Genomic DNA, 12,765 nt, shown 5'->3' on the forward strand with positions numbered 1-12,765 from the left:
AGTTGCAGCTAGGAGCGCCCGTGCACTGACGTTGGAGCGCCCGCTCCTATACGTGCTGCTCGACTTTTTGCGGAGCTTCCTAGGCAATTTAGTAAGGGGTATAAATAGATTTTTTGCTCATTTTAGAGGGAGAATATTCATTTTTTCAGTAGTTTTTTTAGGTTATTTTTAGGTTTTTAGAGAGAGAAACTCTCAAATTTTTGAGAGAGAAAGTGAGAAACACAATGGTTTTCATGGATTTTGGATAATCAAAGGAGGAATTTGATGATTTGAAGATCTCCATTTTATATCAATGAGCATTTCTTACTCTCTCTTCTCTTTATGCTTTATTTAATTGCTTTCATCATGTTTGAGTAGTTTCCCTTCTACTAGGTGTTGAGTGAAGCTTTTTAATGATTAATTGAGTTATTTTAGATAAATTTGATGATAATTATGTGATTAAATTGATTGAATTGATGATGACATGTTGTTTGTTTTTGATTGGATTGATCTCCCATGATAGAAAACTTAATTGCATATTGGTTCTAGTTTGACAAGGGATTGTGAATTAGAATTGATATATTTGATTGCATTTTGGGTAAATTTCTTCTATGCACCTAGTCAATTAGGGATCTAGGCTAGGGATTTGAGAGATTACTTTTGAGTGTAGTTAATTCCCATTTTAATTCTTTCTTTGCATGATTGATTATCAAATGGATTCTCATTTGCTTATTAATTGTTCAAAGTGGATCTTTTCCCCTAGTAGACTTTATCATACCTTGTTCTTTATATGTGTTTTAGTGTAGTTGTAATGTCCTCTATCCATAAACCAACTTTGGCATAGCTTAAGCATTAGATCAAGAACAATCTAGCATTACCGTTCTTTTTGGTTCGACTCCGAACTTACCACTAGACTTGTTTAGGGGTTAGTTTTAGGATTTATAAATTTATTTTACCGTTAGGAGTTTAGTCAACAACCTACTTTCCCCGCGTTCAAAATGGCGCCGTTGCCGGGGAACGGTGTCAATGCTTGATTGTTTTTTTTATTGCTTGAGTCTAGGTCTTAGTGTATACTTTTGTTTTTATTTTATTTTTTTTAATTTATTTTTTGTTTGTTTGATTGTTTTTGTTAATTTTTTTTTTTTTTTAAAAATGGCATGTTTCTCATTCCTCAATATGATAATGATTCTTTTTGTGGCTATTTCAATAGAATTGAGGGATTTGTAGATCATAATTGTAGTAGTCTTTAGGAGGCTTGTGAGATTTGTTATTTTGGTTTGAATGAGAAATCTAGGGATATTGTTCACTACTAGAAATCACCTCATTTACGACGGAAAAAATTCGTCGGAAAACCCTCTAAATCCGTCGAAAAAGACAGTTTCCGACGGAACTCCGTCGGAAAACGTTGTCGGAATTCACTTCGTAGGAATTTTGGCCAATACCGAGGGATTTTCCGTCGGAAATGCCCATACCGACGGATTTTTATTTGTCGTAGCCTTTGTTTGACCTGGATGGGAAGTATGTCGCAAGCTTCCGACGGAATGTATTCCGTCGAAATGTTTCTCAGATTCCGACGGAATATTCCGTCGGAACTGTTTATAAGTCCGACGGAATATTCCGTCGGAAGCTAAGCTTGTTCCAACGGATATTTCCGTAGGAAGCAGGTGACCTTCCCACGGAATTTTCCGTCGCAAACTTCCTACGGATATATTTCCGTCGCAACGTACCGACGGAAAAGTCCGTCGGAAACTTATACTTAGTGCGACGGATTTTAAATCCCTAGGAACTTTGCGACATAAATAACGACGGAACTTTGTCGAGTTTGACTATTTTCCTACGGCACATTGCTACCCTTTGATACCTGCACTTCCTGCTTCTTATATTAACGACAAAATAAAATTAATGGTTTTTGTGCAAAAATAATTATATATATATATATATATATATATACACACACACACACATACACACACACACACACACATATACACACACACACACACATACACACACACACACACACACCCACCCACACACACACACACACACACACATGTATATACTAATTCTAATCTGTACAGCCAAGTAATTCAGCTAAAATTAGTACTTATAAACACTACGTTAATTACAGCTAAGCAACTGCGGGAGTGCCCTGGCCTGCTCCACCACTACCCGGGTCGTCGTCCTTGGGATCTCAAAATGGAGGTCGCACGGTGGAACAAGGGTCATTGTGGTAACGACTCATCATTCTCTCTTCCAACCTCTTCTCCATTTCTTCCATTTAGGCTCTTAATGAGGCTTGAACTCGGGCTTGCATCTCGAGTTCCATTTCTTCCCGAAGAGCCTGCACCCTGGTTTCCACCTGATCCTGCATCTGAGAAACAAGGGAGGGCGTGTACTGCATGGAAGATGTGGAAAGTCAACCCATCTGGCTGCCACAGTAAAGGTCAGCACTTCCGCCAAGTCCCTTCACACGTCCTTTTTTGTTCCGACCACCCATTGTCTCCCAGTACAGCTCATTCGGACTCTTCTGAGTCCTTTGAGTGCTAGCCTCCTCAACCCTCTTTCGGTAGGCCTCCTACAAGATAAACATATGAAAAGGAACAAACGAGTTAGTAAGTTATATAAATAAGCTTTGGGTACCATATTCATGAAAAAATAAACCAAGTAACATGACATAGGTGACTTCTACTTAGCCCAATTACTTCATTTCTTAGGAAATGAGCTCTTTTTTTTCTCATTCAATATCAAATACACATAGTTTTAGGTCTAAAGTTCTTGAATTGACAAAACAAAAACAAAGTAACAAAGTTTTACGTACAATATTCACGAAAAACGCACCGAGTATGGCCTAAGTGACTTCTATGTTGCCCATTTTCTCTATTTCTTAGCTAATGTTATCATTTCTCATCCAAACATGTCAAAATGTACATAGTTTTAGGAGTACATGCCTTGAAATGCCAAAAAAAAAAAACAACAACACATTAAGTTTTGGGACGCATTTGGAGCGAAAATGAACCAACTATGGCCTATATGACCTATTCTTTGCCCATTTTATTCATTTTCGACCAAATGAACTATTTCTTTCTCTAAACATGTCAATTATGGTTATTCTAAGGAGTACATGCCTTGAAATGCCAAAAAAAACCAACACATTAAGTTTTGGGACGCATTTGGAGCGAAAATGAACCAACTATGGCCTATATGACCTATTCTTTGCCAATTTTCTTCATTTTCAACCAAATGAACTATTTCTTTCTCTAAACATGTCAATTATGGTTATTCTAAGGAGTACATGCCTTGAAATCACAAAAAAAAAACAAATCCCTAAGGTTTCAGTACCATATTCATGAAAAATTAACCAATGAACTAAGTTTAGGGAATTTGTTACCGCAATTTCCTGAGCTGTGGGGTTTATTGGCCCTGTGCCTTTCCCAGGAAGCTCCTTGAAGTGTGTCTTCAGAAACAGAAGCTGTTGGCAGCTGGCCCTTGTTCTTCGCGCCTTTGATACAAAAAAATAGGAATAAACGTTAAACAAGCCACACCCTTGTTACATTGAAATACACAAAAATGCGTTGTAATATAAGATCTTTTTAAATAAACTTACCATCTTTTTGCATGTTGGGTCGTTGACAACGAACCCTGAAAGTGGGTCCCTCGGACGGGATTTTCCATAGAACCGCCCCTTCTGTTCTTCTTGTTTTGCGCCGACCTCTCCTTGTAAGTTGGATCCGATGCAACAATGTTCATCATCTCCTTGTGGATCTCCTCACTCAGCCAACTTGGCTTGGCGCCATTCATCTTGTGCGTGATGGTGTGGAACATGTCACGCAGGCGTGTTGCTACCCTCCTCCGAAATGTGACCTTCACTAGCTCGTTCTGGGGTGCCCATCTGAATTGTGCATGCAAATGATAAAATACATAAGTTATACACAAAACTAAATCAATACAATATCTAAAACATGTATTAACCAAGACCCAAAAATACCATACGCTGAACAAGTTCCACCAGTGTTCCTTCGTAGCTGCAGGAACTTCTCCAAAGTTCCTCCAAGGGCCTCGGTAGTATCTAGTAATCGTACTGGATACTGCACTCCGAACCTTAGGATCATCAAACCTATAACAAACGGGAAACAACAATGTTAAACAAGTTCGAAAAAAGTAATATAAGGCTTGTATCTCATCATCCATATCATGATATGTACGTACCACAGCGTAGTAGGGTCTAAACACGGGAGCTGTGACTCATCCCGTGGCCCATATTCTGGAGGAGTGGATGGGGACGTCTGATCCTCACCCAAATCGGCTGCCTCCGCATCGAACATCTCCTCATCCTGGTCGTCGGTGAAAAGGGCGCGGGCGGTCATTTTCTCTTTCCCCTTTACTTTCTTCGACGATTGCCCACTTTTTCCACCCGCCATGACTACCTGAATCAGATGTTAGTAAAATGACAAGATATTATAAATAACAAGTGTAGTGCAACGTAATATGGCTTTTATACAAACACTGAAAAGTTTTACATAAGCCTAATTAATATTTTGATTTTACAATAAGAAGCATACTTTTAAAGGAGATTAACATATTCTCCTACTCAGTACTCTCATCACTACTTTCACTACTAGAGTCATCACTACTTTCATCTAATACTACATCGATGTCATCATCATCGTCACTATCACTATAGCCGATACTAGATTCATCGTCTTCATCGCTTGAGATCACAAAGCCATCGTCATCGTCTTCATCATCATCACTGGCGTAGTCCGGAATGTCATTCGGTGGGCAAAGCGTTGCATGTACTGTTGGGGATGGTGATTGCAGAAACTCTGAGTCCACCGGAGCATCAACCACTGACCGTGCTTGTGTTTTAAACATAGACCATCATTGAACACGGTCCCATTTCAGGCTAGGGTATGATGCGTAGTACACTTGCGCCACTTGGTAAGATAAGACATATGGACCATATTTGGGGTATTTCTTAGTATGATTTACTTCGATTAGCCTGTATTGTTCGTGTATGTTCATTCCCCTACCACAATCCATCCAATTGCACTTAAAAAAAATTGTCTTGTACAGTCTCTTGGGTCCCGTGTAGACAAGTTCAATTATGTCGTCTAAAATGCCGAAGTACTCTCCGCCTTCCTCACTTGATATACACACACCATAATTCATGGTGGATTTGTGCTTGCCATGGGCATGTGTATGGAAATTAAATCCACCTACAAAAATCTGGCCCCAAGTACGAACTCGCCTGAAGGGACGCATGCACAACGCTCGCAGGACATCCGAATTTGGCTTTTCTTCGACCACCTATAAAGTGGTTAAATATCAATATCACGGTTCCTGAATTCAATGAATTGAAATGCAAGATGTAAAATACAGAATTATTTCACGGTTACACCGCGTATATCACCTTATGATGAAACCAATTAGAAAATTCAGCTTCGAAGTTCTCCATGACTTCTTCGCTACGCAGGAAATGTCGAGTACTAAGAGGCCAAACACACAATGTAAATCTACAAAGTCATCATTGTAAATGATCGTAAATACGAATACACTGAATACCTGCGCCTAATATACCTTTCGTATTCGCCAAGAATGCCGGTGTTTCGTAACACGAACAAATGTGCACACTCGAGTTCTTTGTCATCTAAGAACCGAGTTCTACCCTCATTTGACACACGACCACTGTCCTCTTTGAACAACTCTGGTATTTCAGCGTCGTCCAATGTGGACTCAACGTCGGCATTCACATTTCGACCAAGATCTCGAGTTTTAGTGTCAACTGTCGACTGAAAGTAATTGGAGCAGAAGTCTGCTATCTCTTCAGTGAGATAAGCATTGCATATGGACCCTTCAACTCGAGCCTTGTTCCCAATTTTTTTTCCGTTTCAAATGATTGAGGAACCTACAATTATATTTGTTATGTAACTGTATGAACAAGTCATTAGGATGTAAAACAAAGGATGTGAAATAAGGGTATTTGATTTACCTTTCGAAGGGATACATCCATCTGTATTGTATAAGACCACATAACTTCCCCTCGTACGACAAATTTATTGGCAAATGCTCCATGGAGTTAAAGAATGCGGGAGGGAAGATCTTCTCAAGCTTGCAGAGGATCTCAGGTATGTTTTTCTCCAATCGCTCCATGTCACTAACTGATGTTGTATAGCAACACAAGTCGCGGAAGAATTGGCTGATCTTTGTAATTGCATTCCAAATATGGCCAGGGAGCAATTCCCTCAAAGCTGTGGGCAACATCCCTCCATGAACACATGACAGTCATGACTTTTCATTCCATGGAGCTTACACGATTGCAAATCTACGCATCTGCTCAAATTGGAGGCGTAACCATCAAGGAACCGCAGCTGCTTAACCCACTCACACAAAAATTTTCTCTGAGCCTTGTCAAGAGCGAATGGAGCCTTTGGCATGACCTCTTTTCCTCTATCATCCTCTTGAATATGAAGCTGGGGACGTTTATAATATCTGGCAATGTCATTCCGAGCAAATAACGTGTCACACGTATGCTTTTTCACATCCATTACAGTGTGAATTAACTGATCAAAGAAGTTCTTCTCAATGTGCATGACATCTAAGTTGTGACGAATGAGGAGATGCTTCCAATATGGGAGCTCCCACAAGGTTCTTTGCTTGAACCACCCCTTCTTTTCATTTTTCAGCCTTTTAATTGAATCGGGTCCATCTGTAGCCTTCGGGAGGTCCTTCACACATTCCCACAGCTCCTCTCCTGACATGATGTGTGGAGGGGCACCTTTCTCGACTTTGTTTTTACAGAATGCAGTTTTACCGTTCCAAAAAGGGTGATTTGTCGGAAGGAATTGCCGGTGCCAATCAAACCAAGTAACTTTACCACCATGTTCGAGCCAAAATGCTTTGCTCTTCTCCATGCAATGTGGACAAGCTTTCTTACCGGCTGTGGCCCAACCAGACAACATGCCATAAGCCGGGAAGTCACTAATGGTCCATAGGATGGCTGCTCGAAGATTAAAATTTTGTTTCTTCGAAATATCATAAGTTGCCGCGCCAACTTCCCACAACAGTTTCAACTCCTCTATCAACGGTTGCATGTAAACATCCAAGTTTCCCTTAGGGTTTTTAGGACCGGGAACGAGTAACGAAAGGAACATGAATTGTCTTTTCATGCACATTTGAGGGAGGCAAGTTATAAGGGGTCAAAATGATAGGCCAACAAGAATATTGTCACCCAAACTTACCATGAGGAGCAAAACCATCTGTATACAAGCCAAATCTCACATTACGAGGCTCGGAAGCAAACTCAGGAAACCGACAATCGAGGTGTTTCCAAGCTGCACTGTCACTAGGGTGTGCCATTGTGCCTTGAACTTGGGGATTTTTCGAATGCCATGTCATTTCCTCCGAAATGTTCTTTGTTGCAAACAATCTTTGCAACCTGGGTGTGATCGGGAAAGAAAAAAAACATTCAAAGGCACTAGGCTACCTTTGGAAGTCTGCTTGTATCGGCCACTGCCACACACCCTGCATGCAGACAACTGAGCATCATCCTTCTAAAACAACATACACCCTTTCGAGCATGCATGAATCTTTTGATGGGACAGTTCTAACCCCTTCACAATCTTCTTCACCACGTAGAAAGTGTCGGCCATATGGCTGTTGTTTGGAATCGCCTCACTTAGCAAAGAAGCAAACCCATCGACACATCTGTGAGGCAAATTATACTCACATTTTAGACTAGTGATTCTAGCGGCCATCTCTAACACAGACAAAGAACTCCCTTCGTATAATGACCTTTCAGAAGCCTTCAACAAATCCAGAAAATGCTTAGCAGTTGCATTAGGCTCCTCCTCTGATGAAACACTAGCCTCCTCGGAGTGCCCCTGGTCTTGACTATGACCAAAAGCATAAAAAACCATGTCACGATATTCATTGGACCGCCGTTCGGGAACTCCCGGATACCCTTCCCCGTGACACATCCACTCATAGTAGTTAGGTGTGAAACCCTTGCGATACAGATGAATTTTAACCGTATCCACATCCCAAAGGCGTTTGTTCTCACATTTAACACATGGATACCTAACTTCATTCGGGTTACTACTCTCGGGATTATGTGCGACGTACTGAATGAATTCATCAACCCCTTTCACGAACTCAGGATTAATACTTTGCCCAACCATCCTTTCATACATCCACCTACGTTCTCTTCGTTTCATGATACAGCTTCTACACAACTCACACATATGTACAATCACATTAGTCATAAACCGTATTTTACAGTCATTATCCACTAAAGCGTTATGGAAATGCAAATGAGATTTGAAATGCTTCCAAAGGGTCCTTATCACTCCAACCTAACCCATCCTTGTACGTTTATTCTCACTAGCGAATGTAACCCAGGTTTTCAATTCTATGGAAAATCCGCCACCATTTCCCTACAGTTCTCCAAGTACACGATGTAGGCGATTAAACACACCTACATATGTACCCAGAGAACACGGTAGAGAAATGCATGAAAAGGCAGGATTTTCCCTAGAATAAAAAATAAGGCTTACATTCACCACCTAAGTGAGAATAAGCGTACAAAGACAGTCCCAACCGGGGACTATTCAAGACATACTCTTAATGTGTATGCCTTGAACGGGTATCTAGGCATATGGTTATGCAAATGATTCATTTATTATATATATATAAAAAGTGAAGGACACATGCATTTTACTAAACAGAGATATATCATAATTAAACTAACCTAAGCAAATAAATAAGAAGGCTTATTAAATATTATAGTATACATTATATCAAACAAAAATATTAAACAAAATACACTAGCATACACTTTATTAAACAAAACTAAACCAAGTTTAACTAAACTAAACTAAATTAAAATAAACTAAACAAAACTAAACTAAACTAAGATAGACTACACTAACATATTAAATTATCCTAAACTAAACCAAACTAAACTAACATGTTATAATACAATAATTAAAAACTGAACTTAAATAAACTAAACTAATCTAGCATATCATAACATCCACACATTCAATTCAAATATTTCAACAAATTAAAATATAAATACAACAAATTGTAAATATAAAAACTAAAAACAATAATAAACTAACATATATCTACACACCATTAGGATCTAACATGCCAAGTATAAACTAAATTCATACATTTAGCTTTAAAATACTCTCTAACCTGTAGATCTGAAGATGTTATTGCCAAAGAACCAATTCAATCTACAAATCCTACAAATATTCAAATTACAAACAAAAAATAAACAAAAAATAAAAGTATAAACTATATTTATAATTTTAGCTTTTAAATTTATTCTTGCATTTTGTATAAAAAAAATGAATATTGATAGATGTAAACTTTTATTAAAAATTAAACAAAAAAAAAAAAAAAAAAAAACAGAAAAACCGACACTACCTGCTGGCGGCGGCGGCTGGTGGCCGTTGTGGTTGCAGACCGGCCGGCGAGTGAGGCTTTGGGGTTGGTGGTTGTTAGTAACAACTCCGATAAGCCCTAGGACATGGTGGTGGTTAGGGTTTTCCGGAAAAAAGAAAAAATAAAAAAATATAAAATTAAACCACTTACCGGCGGTGGTGCAGCAGCGGAGGGGCGGTAGGCGGTGGTGTGCGTGGCCCTCTCTCTCTTCCTCTTTCTCCTTCTCCCTTTCTCTCTCTTCCTCTTCCTCTTTCTCCTTCTCCCTTTCTGTGTCTGTGTTTTTTTTTGTCGTTGTTGTTCTGTAAAAATCGGGTTTTTTTTAATTGTTCTAAGCTTCCGACGAAAATTTTTCCCTCGGAAAATTCAGGTTCCGACGAAATTTTCCGTCGGAAGTGTTTCCGAGGGAATATTCCGTCGGAACCAGAATATTCCGAGGGAAATACAATCCGTCGGAACCAGAATATTCCGAGGGAAATACAATCCTTCGGAACGTTTCCGAGGGAATATTGTTCATGATGATGAGGTGCATGAATTCCGAGGGAAATACAATCCGTCGGAACTTTAGTGACTTCTCGGCTTATGACAAATCATGTAATGTGTCGATTCTTCTACTGTTAGCATGAATTTCCATGATTTGTCACATGATCTCATTAGTGAACCTAGAACAAATGATTTCAACTCTATTTCCCCTATTGTTCATGATGATGAGGTGCATTCCAATGTTCATGAGCATGGTGTGTTTCAATATTCTTCATTATTTAGCATGCCTTCTTGTGATGTACCTTTTTCTCCCAAATACCAATAATAAAAATTATATGCTTGATTGTGCCCCCTTTCCCCATGATGATGATTATACTCATCCTTCTAATATTTATGCTTACAATATTGGTTGTGATCCTTCTCTCCTTGTTAACCCTCAAATTTCTTCATCTTGCGAGTCTCTGATTGATTATTTTGAATCCCTTATTAGGTGTGTTGAGCTTGATTCTACTTTTGGGCCAAGTAAGGAGTTGTTTTTAAATTCTATGAGAAGTCAATTGGAGATGATGTATCAGAGTGAAGAGCGTATTGAGAAGGTAATAAGGAGAAAGGAAGAGCTAGAAAGCCAATTGTCATCTTTGTTGCATGATCTTGAAATTTTCAAATCCCATGTGTGTATTGAAGATGATGATGATGATGTTTTTGTGCAATCAAAAGTTTGTGAGGAAGACAATAGTGAGCTTTTGAGTGAAGGAAAGAGAGTTGAGAAGGAATTAAATGATGATTTTGTGAATCCAAACCCCCTTTCTTATTTTGATGAAGTGCATGTTTGTGATTCTTTTATTCATGAGTATTTGGACTCATTTGAAGTTGGTCCCATATATTTTGTGAGGTTCAAATGAAAAACCATAGCTTTTTTAGTGAGTTCATTGAGAATGCTTCATGGGAAAGAGATGAGTTTGAGATGAATTTGCATCCATTCATGCATGGTTTTGAGATCTTGGGCTTTGAGTTTTTTAAGGGAAATGTTGTTTATCGTCGTGATAGGGAAGATGAGGTTGTTTCTCTTGGAGATTGGTTGTTTGAGGGAAATGTAGATCATGAGTGTTCTCCTTTTGAAAGTTCAATGAATAATTTTCATTCCCTTATTAGTGATGTGAGGCAAGGTGGTGAAAAAGAGATCATTTGTGAGACCATTTCCCCTATCCCCCCACCTCATCATATTCCATTTTCAAGAAAATTTGATCATATTCCCTCCTATCCCATGTCATTCCCTTCTTTTCTCAAAGAGCCTATTGGGGAGCCTTCTTCTATTTGTGATATTCAAGCTCCCCACTCATCGATTATTGAGGAAAAGGGTGATTTTGCCACCAAAACACATTTTGAGGAGAGTTTGCCTTACTTTTCTTCTTCTTCTTCTTCTTCTTCTTCTTCTTCTTCTTCTTCTTCTTCTTCTTATTTTGTTGAATTTTCTTTTGATTCTTCTTCTTTTTCTTGGTATCTCTCTCCTCATTTGCATGCACTATCCTTGTTGCACGTCATCTTCCCGTCATTTTCCTACCTTCTTTCTTATGAAATGTGTAGTAGTGCATTTGATAAGCTCTTGCGATCGTTGCAATATTATTTACAAGAGCGGTCAAGCTTGGACCTTAAGCAAGCCTTTCTTGAGAAGTAACCCGTGTTTTATTGCTTTCATTCTCTTTTCTTTTTAGAATAGGTTTTGACTCATGGAAATTTTTTTGTGTTTTGTTTTAGGTACATAACTTGATATATTCTTATGCATTGGTTTAGATCAAGAATCAAGGAAATTTGACTCCACTTTTGCTAGCACATGGAGAACAAGATTCAATTTTAGAGGTAGTCAGCTTCAAGAAGGTTTAATTGGGTCATTTGCAGGTACTTACACCTATCTAATATCCAGTAATATCCTTCCTTTCTCTTCCTCTAATGATTTGTGGGTTGTTGGACATATGTCGGTTGGTTGGATGACTTTCTTTCTTTTCTCCTCCCATAGATTCTTTGGTTTAAAGTTTGAGAATGTTGCCTCATTCAAGCTTGGGGGAGGGTATTTTATCATGTTTTTGATTCATATATATTCCATGCACATTTGTATATGCATTTCCATTTTCTATATTTTGAAAATTCCAAAAAGATTTTGTTTCTATCAAGGCAAATTTGCAATGTGTTTTGTTTTGTTCTTACTTTGGACATAATACGCTTGGACTTGTATTCTTGAATGTCTTAATTCCTAAATTTTAAAGGTGTGCACGGTTTGAGAATGTGTTAGGTTGACTCTAGGATATGATATGCTAAGGTAGTTGGTTAAGAACTTTGGGACCATGAAGCCCTAGTTCACTTGCTTGTGGTAAGATGGAGTTTCTCTCTATAGTGGATATGAAGCCAAGAGTGAGTTATTGCTATCCCTAGTGAGGTATAATTATTCAAGCCTTCATCATACTTTGTTGAGCGGCATATTTGGATCCTTGGCTATTGATTCTCATATCTAGAACTTGACTTTTAGCTCCCAAGATCGCGACTGAGCCACTTTAGGGGATGACAAAGGCATTTCTTCGGGGTTCTTATATTTCATTATATAAGATAGATTTTCCATTTTTGGATTTGGTTTGCATTTGCCCCTCTTGCTAGCCCTTTTGAGCCATATACCTTAGTTTCTCTAGCCACAATACAAGCCTTGAAGCCTTGGTTTCACTTTCTACCTTTAGTTTTGTGAATCAATTTAATTTTTGAGCTTGTTTTATTGTTTATGGTGCAAGTTTAGAATGATGAGTTTATTTGCAAAGCAAGTATGTGTTGTATATAAGTTTGTGCATAAAAGCAAATGCATTTTGAGAA

This window comes from Chenopodium quinoa, unplaced genomic scaffold, assembly GCF_001683475.1.
Source record: "Chenopodium quinoa cultivar QQ74 unplaced genomic scaffold, ASM168347v1, whole genome shotgun sequence".
In the NCBI taxonomy this organism is placed as follows: Eukaryota; Viridiplantae; Streptophyta; class Magnoliopsida; order Caryophyllales; family Amaranthaceae; genus Chenopodium; species Chenopodium quinoa.